Below are 8930 nucleotides of genomic sequence, written 5' to 3' on the forward strand. Positions count from 1 at the left end.
GCCATTTTGGAAGGGTGGTATATAAATCGAACAAACAAACAAACAGGTTATTAGCCTCCTTAAAAGCTTGAGTGAAAAGTGAGAGGGTATAAAACATAAATAACAAATGAAAGTAGGATTTTGAGTGCTTCTGAGGAGCAAGACAAATGGACAGATCATTCTTTGGCCATAGTGTGACCACAGAGGCAAATACCGTATCTGCTGCATGGATACTAGTTAGGTAAGAATCTTATCTAGCTGTGCAAGATAACTGGAAAGAACTGAAAAACCTCCAAGGCAATCTCGCAGATTCTTTCAGATTTGCTCAAACCTCCTGGCCCCACTGGATGCCAAGGCAATACAATAGATCTCTCACAGATTCTGTTCTAAAGCCTTCAGCAAAAATGATGGGCAAAGGCACACAAAGCTCATGGTATTGCTTTTAATTATACTGAAGGCTTATGCTCTAAGTCTAGCAGTATGGTACAGTCAGATTACAGTGATGTATCATTACATTGTAGATAACCGTAGATCTTGCTTCTTTCAGATTTCTGCCTGCTTATCGCTGTCTTGCACACAGTAAGAACACTTCTGAAGTTTGGCAATACAATTCCCATTTAAAAAGGTGTTCCTATGAGAAACAAAGGATTCTATGAAAATACAGGACTAGTGGCAAATCCAGGGAAACTACAGTTTACTATCATGTGCAGATATTGACTTTCTAGATCCTATCCTGTAGTGGTTCTTGTTTACTCACCTCACCCATATCTATTTATTCAATTAAAGAAAAACAAAACCTTTGGTTTTCAGGCATATCAAATTGAGCTCCAACACCCAAGGAAATTTGATGGCCCATGATGTTCATGCCACGAGGGCATGAGATCTGATGTCCAGTCTGAGATACTGTGCTGGCCTACAAAATCATAACCATGGAAACACTATTTGGTTAGGTCCTCCATGCACCAAGACTCTACTTGTATAGGCTGGTGGCAACAGCAAAAACTGGGGATTAGGCCAGTACAAAATCTTAGACTGGACATCAGATCTCGTGCCCTTATGGTGTGAACATCTTGGGTCATCAAATTTCCTCATTTTTTGGAAGCTCAGTTGGAGCTGTCACACCCATAACTATCTCAGTAAACCAAAGGTTTTTCCTTTAATTTAATAACCTTGCTTTTTAAAATGGAGGGTGCTGCAGAGGTGTACCAAGATCAATAATTGAAAATTGGCCCCTCATCAATTTTTCCCCCACCACAGAATTTTTTACACTTCATTTCTGTAACAAAGGCCACCTGCAAATGCCTTAGCCCTGCTGCCACCGCTCCTCCTCCAGCCACTTCCTTGCTCTCTTGCCCAACCGCTTTTGCCACCACCACTCTTGCCCCTGTTCTTGCTATTGCTAGCCGCACTCTTACTGCCGCTGCTGGCTCCACTCTCCAGCTGGCTTGCACACCACTAAGGGGGAGAATGGCCTCTTTCCAGCAGCAGCAAGCAGGGCAGTAAGAATGAGGCCACTGGTAAATAGTAATGCAGCAGGAACAGGGCAGGTGGCAGCAAAAGAGGGACCAGCAGCATAGGAAGCTGCCATATACTGAGTCAGACCATTGGTTTATCTAGCTCAGAATTGTCTTCACAGACTGGCAGCAGCTTCTCCAAGGCTGCAGGCAGGAATCTCTCTCAGCCCTATCTTGGAGATGCCAGCGAGGGAACTTGGAACCTAGATGCTCTTCTCAGAGTGATTCCATCCCCTAAGGGGAATGTCTTAAGATGCTCATACTTCTAGTCTACCTTTCATATGCAACCATGGCGAACCCTGCTTAGCTAAGGAGACAACCTCAAATCAGGCCCTTCATTTTAGGAGTGATTCAATTTGAGGTTGAATCATGCAAATTGCCCTGATTTGGTGTGAATCGATTCACATACGAATCAAATTGCACACCTCTAATCTCCATAACTTCAGTTTCTTCTGCCCCTCCATTTTAATATTCTCCTCTCTCTTGCCTCTCCTTTTCCATTTATATTACCATGCAAGGCTATAAGAGGACTTGCCAAATGGCATATTTATGTACAATTGTGTACAGGGTTGTTCTCTGCAAAAAGTAATTTCCTGCTCTAAGAACCACCCTCAGTTTCTGAGCCTGGCCCTTTAACTTAAGGTCATTTTAGTTGTGATGCAGCAATCTTGAGAACTTCATCCATACTAACTTTGTTCACATATACTGTGGGATGTGTAACCTTGTTCATATATACAGCGATGGAGAGAAAGCAAAAATATGCAGCATTCAGGCAGCAAACACAGCCTGAAATGGGGAGAGCTTGCTCACTGGCTGCTCAGTCATGCCCCTTTTGCAAGGAAGGGATGGATGTTACTGAAGGGGAGGGACTGCCATGCCACCTCCAGGATAAATCATGGATCATCGGTGGCACTTTAAGAGCTAAAAAAGGGGCGTACTCTTCCCTCCTCACCCCCTCCAACCTCCCTGCAGACAGTTAGCCACCGATAGCACGCCTCATCCCACCGTGGCAGTGGCAATTTTTATAGACAAAAGGGGGGATTTCCCCTCACGCCCCCCCTCCGCAGCGGCAAAAATCCTCTTTGCCTATAGGCAGCAATGAGGTTAATCCACCCCTGATCAGAGCCAAGCTGGAGGAAACCTGCTTGAAGTCTCAGAGCACAGTGCAGAAACAGGAGGGTGGGTGGAGATTTCAGTGCTCTCTCTTACATACCCCTGAAGCTTGCCACCTCTCCTGCTTTGTATGTGAACAGGGCAGACTTGTGAATGGGTCACCTGTCATGTCTAACTGGCCCTTAGATAAAGGAGTTGCCTTAAAGGTACAGCCATGTCTTTCAGCCTAAAGTTATAATTCTCACCAAGAAAACCAGGCTTCCCCCCCAAAGTACAGCAATATTGGTATTCCCTGAAGTACGGGAATTGATCAACATGTGAATTGATCACTGCGGAATTGATTCTGGGAACATTCTGCTTGGGCCAAGCTTTAAAATCTAGAGCACAGTCCTGTCAGTATTAAGTCCTGTTGATTTCAGTGGGATAGTTAAGTATGTGTTTAAATCTCTCCCATTGAAATCAATTGGACTAAGTGCTTCGTTTAGGCAGGATCATGTTTCTAGCTCATTGAAATATTTGTGAAGAGCCCTGAAGTCATTTGCTGCCTATTGTTTGGAGGAAAGATTAGACATTAACTATCAAAAAACTAAGGTTATGGTGTTCACCAAGAAATACTCTAAACGTAGATGGCAGATTAATGGCCAAAAATAGAGCAGGTTAAAACTTGCAGATACCTAGGGGTGGCCTTCCAATCAAATGGCTCCTGGAAGGCTCATGTGGTTTATGTCACCCAAGGTGCACATAGAAGTGCAATTCCGCTGTACAGATTTTTATTGGTTGGTTGGTTGGTTGGTTGGTTTGCTTATTTGTTTATTTAACATATTTCTATACCACCCAAAACTTGCATCTCTGGGTGGTTTATAATTAAAATCATTTAAAACATTAAATCAATTAAACAATTAAAATCACTTAAGCATTAAAATAATTAACATTAAGGTTATGCTTTCACCCTATGATGTTGATATGGAACAGACGTTCCAGAAGTATACTATGGTCAATAGTATCAAAAGCCGCCAACAGATCCAAAAGGACCAACAGAGTCACACTCCCTCTGTCAATTCCCAATTGGAGATCATCCATCAGATCAACCAAGGAAGTTTCCACCCTATAGGCTGCCTGAAAGCCAGTTTAAAATGGGTCTAGATAATTAGTTTCCTTCAAGACCGCCTGGAGTTCGGAGGCCACCACCTTCTTAATCACCTTGCCCTGCCATGGAAGGTTGGAGACAGGCCTGTAGTTGCTTAACTCTTCTTTGCCGCACATATTGCCTGAGTATAGATCTTCAGATGCCCTCTATGTAATAATCTGTCGGATTTGAGTCAAGTCTTTTTCCACTTGCGCTCTAGTCATCTACCTCACCATTTCAGCCCACACAGTTCTTCCATGTTCTAAGGGGCCAGATTCAGAGTGGGTCGGAGAGGACGCTTAGGAGCAATCGTGTCCACAGCCTTGGTGAGTTGATTATTCCAATTTTCCACCAGACTGTTGACAAGGTCACCAGCAGAGCCAACACTAAATCCCTCCAAGGCTTCTTGGAATCCTATTGGATCCAATAACCTTCTTGGGTGGGCCACCCTAATTGGGCCCTTGCCCCCTGCATAGGTGGGAGATGGTCATCTAGTTGGTGGTCCATCCATGACAATGAGGAAATCACCAGAGTCCCCACCCATGGAACACCACCCTGTTCAGAGTGAAAGACCAGATCAAGCATGTGACCAGCTATATGCATCAGTCCCGAGATCACTTGGGATAGGCCCATAGTTGCCATGGCTGCTAGGAGCTCCTTAGCTGCCCCGGACAGATTGGTCCCAAAGTGAACATTAAAGTCCACCACCACCACAAACCTGGGAGACTCCAACGCCAAATCCAAGACCAAATCCGTCAGCTCTGTTAGGGAGTCCGTTGGGGCGATGGTACACCAACAGAAGTCCCAGTCTATCCCTGGTCCCCAAACTTAGGTATACACATTCAAAATGGTCAGACACTTCGGCAGGGATTCTGGCAAGGGAAATATTGTTCTTAAAGACCACAGTCACTCCATCTTCCCGCCCACGTCCCCTCCCCTGCTCCTCAACAGAGTACCCTGGAGGGAAAAGCTGGGACCACACCGGGCCACCAGCCTCACCTAGCCAAGTCTCTGTAATACATACCAGATTGGCCCCAGCATCCAGAATCAGATCATGGATTATTTCAAGTTTATTCTGGAAAGGATCTGTGGATGGTTGGCATTGCTTTCCAAGGTCAAAGAGCTGACAGGAAGTAGCGATTGTGCATATGCCCATCGTGTGTGCGTGCGTACTCATCTGCCATGCATGTGGGCGCACGCACGATCACTACTTCTGGCCACTTCCGGCTGATGAAGACAATGGGACAGCAGGGAGGAACGCTGCCACCCGAAGGGGCTTGAAAAGAACGGAGCACAGATGGGGGAAATGCAGCGGGAGGAGTGAGTGGACCCTCCCTCGCCCTTAAAGAACTACTCCCACCAGCGCCAAAGTGCCAAAATGGCCCCCGGAGCTGAAAGGTTTCGGGCTCAAGCCTAGTCTTGGGACTGAAGTATATAGCTGGTCGCATGCTTGATCTGGTCTTTCACTCTGAACAGGGTGGTGTTCCGTGGGCGGCTAGTGGCTTAGCCACTAACTTTTCGCCAGTCTTTTTGCAACCGCGATTCCCCTTACTCCGTTTTCCATTGGTTATAATTCCTTGTCAACCGTAAAAAAAATGTAGTGCAATATAGCACTGAATGTATCCTTACTAGTAATAAACATTCCTGTATTTTCATGAAAAAGCTCATATTTCTTTCTAGGTTAATAGATAGAGACATTGCCAAGACAGAAGATGATTATGTTTCCTTGGTGCTGTGTTGTCACATGATGATATATCAATTTTATCTAGATATATAATTATCCATTGTTCTAAATCCCGTTGTAAAAGGCATTTCTATTGGAAACAGTTTTTAGCAGGACAAAGGGTTCCTCTTAACTTTGTTATTCTTTTCTTTAATCTAAAATCTTGATTTCCCCTGTGTCATCTTGCACAACTCAGAATGATTTCATTTCAAACTTCTGCTTTATGGAATTTTCTGGGCTTTATGTTTGATTATACTGGTTCCTGTTCTATTGTTCTTCAGGCTGTCTCTTAGGGTAGTCACAGGAAATTGAATAGGGATTAAAGCAATCATAATATTCTATTCTACTTACTCTTAATACTTGAAAGCTTTAATGGAGGCTGATATCTATTACTGAAGCCCATTTCCCTGGAAAAAAGAATCATCTTATAAAATTCTATGGGTATACTATAACTTTTGAATTAAATATTGTAAGAAAAAACATACTTGTATATACATACTGCAATTTTCTAAATACAAAAACTATTTTTCTATTTCACTGCTTGCACTTTATGGTTTGTTATCTATAGTTGATGCATATGTAGTTAGTGTAGTTTCTGTGAACGCTTATTTCATTGCTGGAATTGAGCAAGCCAGGCAGATTTTCTATGGAAATTCATGCCTCATCCACAAGGTAACAGATTTAATGCAGATTTATTCTTGGGAGTTTTGACATCCTGGGGGCAGGGTTTTTGTTTTTTAAAAATAAGTTCAGCAATGGAAGAATGTGTTTGTGGAGGTCATAGACTCACCTTTCTTGCAGGGTTTTTTTTGTTTGTTTTTTTTTTGATGAAGATTAATTAGGTTGCTCTAAGGGATGCTTTGGATGCAGGTTATGACTGAGTGTTTTTAATTCCCAAAATCACAGTGCAAAGTGCAACGTAAGGCATCCAATGCAGACAGAATACAGCTATTAAAACAGATCACTGAGAATCTCAAATATCTTTGTTTCTAGTCCTCATGATTGCCAAGAAAAAATATATGGGCAGATGATAAACAATTAAAGCAAAGAACAAGGAAAGGATTGCAGGGATCAGAAGACAAGACTCTTTTACTTAGTGTAATGATTACCCATTTCATATGACTATGGCTTCCTGTCTTCAGTCTTATTCTAACTACAGTAAATAATCTGAGGCTTATGATCACAAAATCTAGTGGCTTAGAAGTGCTTTGTAAGAGCACTGTAATAGTTATGTTGCTGCATGAGGATATGAACTCATATGTTCAGCAGTCTTTTGGGGTGATCGGATGTATATCCATTGTAAACAAAAAGGGAATTAATGTATGCTAATCGGCAACTAAGTGATCCTCTGAATAACCGTTGCCTAGCCCAGTCTATGAATGAACATCTCTTGGGAGAATCAGTTAGTTGTTGTTCATCTATAATAGCCTTGCACAAGTTGCAGTTCATCCAGCAAAACACAGCCCGCCTGCCAAATATGGCAACCTGCCAGGGGCCAGGCAACTGACCATTTCCCCAATTTATGGCAGGCAGGCAAACCAGAAAGCTGAATTAGGCTGGGCTGCCATAGCTAGCTAGAGGGATACAAGTTCTGCAGGAGTGATGTATAACATAGAATATATACACAATCTCTGTCCTCTTGAAAGGCATTATAAAATAAACTGTGGATAAATGTTAGTAGCCCAGAATCTCTGACAGCTGCAAGATAAAGCAACATGAGTTATATATCTTTTTACAAGAAGAGTGTTTATCCTTGGTTCTTAATGTTCTATAAACTGACCACCAGAGGCAATAGCTGCTGTGTCTAATAATAAGAACTAGCTTAACCCACACAAAGCATCCACGTGCTAGTACCTGGTTGCTCCCCACACCCCCTGCCCCAGCCCCCCTCACTTCAGAGATTTCTCCACCCTCACCTGAGCCGAACTCCTGCTCCTCCTCCATCCCCTTGCTTCCATCCCCCTCAGCCCTCTTGGTCACTCCTCCATCCCTTTACTCCATCCCCCTCATGCCTCTTGTGGTGCCTATTGGCCAAGCCGCAGCCCCCTAACCTCAGAGACCTCCCCACCCTCACCCGAGTCCCACTCCTGCTCCTTCCCACAGGAGCAGCAGCAGCAGCAGTTGATTGGGCCCTTCCTTGCTGCCACCCCACCATGGCCTCTCATTCTCCTCAGGCCACTGACAGGCCCAGGCCCATCTCTTTCTTGCCTGCCTCCCTCCACCAATGGTTTCAGTACCCCCAAACAGCAGCATTGGTTGACTGGGCCCTTCCTTGCTGCCAATAGGTGCCACCATGGCTGCATAGGCGTAACTATAGGGGGGGCAGGGGGGGCACGTGCCCTGGGCGCCATCTTTGCGGGTCACATGGGGGGCGCCGCCAGATCCCAATTATTATTATTTTTTTGAAAATAAAAAAAAAATTAAAAATTTTAATACAAATTTCTCCAGCGCCCCCTCCCTCACGAGCAGTCCGTTCCGTGCCCGCACCCCCCCCATTGCTTTGCTGGCCTGGCTTTCCGGTGGGCACCGAGGCGGGCGCCTAGTTCCATGCTCTTGCCTTTCCTTGGCTCGCGACGGAACTTATATCCAGCCAGAAAGAGGCCCTCTAGTGGCTTGCCAGCCAGGGTGAGGGAGGGTCTCTAGTCACGCACGCACACGCGACTCGGCCAGCATGCCGAGTCGCGCTACACATGTGTGCGTCCGTCCTCCCAGCTCGGCTCGCCTGCACGTGGTGCGGTCGCGGAGGAGAGCACAGTTGCTGAGGCTGGGGCTGCAGGCGCAGGCAGGAGGACACGGACACCCGGCGGCATGGACAAGAAAGGATTCGGCGGGCGGGCAGATTCGGCGGGCGGGTGGTCACAACAAGGTGTGTGTTTTCTCTTCTGTTGTGTTGTGTAGTCTTCTTATTCTTATCAATCCCCGATTCCCCGCCCGTACTTCCACTTCCTTCCTTCTGCATCTCAGCCTTACATGATCTACGAGCAGCAGCAGCCCAACCCCTTGTTGAAACTTGCGGCTGCCGCCCCCTCACTTCAATCTCGCTGCTTCCCCATCATCTACGAGCAGCCCAACCCCTTGTTGAAACTTGCGGCTGCCGCCCCCTCACTTCAATCTCGCTGCTTCCCCATCATCTACGAGCAGCCCAACCCCTTGTTGAAACTTGCGGCTGCCGCCCCCCCACTTCAATCTCGCTGCTTCCCCATCATCTACGAACAGCCCAACCCCTTGTTGAAACTTGCGGCTGCCGCCCCCCCCCTTCAATCTCGCTGCTTCCCCATCATCTACGAGCAGCCCAACCCCTTGTTGAAACTTGCGGCTGCCGCCCCCCCACTTCAATCTCGCTGCTTCCCCCTCCATTTGAAACCTTTTCTGGTATAAATAGTGTGCGGTTTTGGAAAAGGGGAGTCTTTCTTTAACAGCGGGAGAATAAGGAGTCTTTAGCACTATCACCCTAGTCCCTCGAATTACTCTGGAG

At 45.7% G+C, this 8930-nt stretch overlaps 1 long non-coding RNA gene across 1 annotated transcript; it reads right to left on the bottom strand.

Moving 5' to 3' along the window:
• Positions 1–407: 407 nt before the first annotated feature.
• Positions 408–7304, bottom strand: LOC128325826 (uncharacterized). Its single transcript, XR_008307655.1, has 2 exons — positions 5807–7304; positions 408–610 (listed from the first exon to the last, which is right to left on the bottom strand). It is a non-coding gene; the product is annotated as an uncharacterized LOC128325826 (long non-coding RNA).
• Positions 7305–8930: the final 1626 nt, after the last annotated feature.

This window comes from Hemicordylus capensis, chromosome 5 (assembly GCF_027244095.1).
Source record: "Hemicordylus capensis ecotype Gifberg chromosome 5, rHemCap1.1.pri, whole genome shotgun sequence".
NCBI lineage: Eukaryota > Metazoa > Chordata > Lepidosauria > Squamata > Cordylidae > Hemicordylus > Hemicordylus capensis.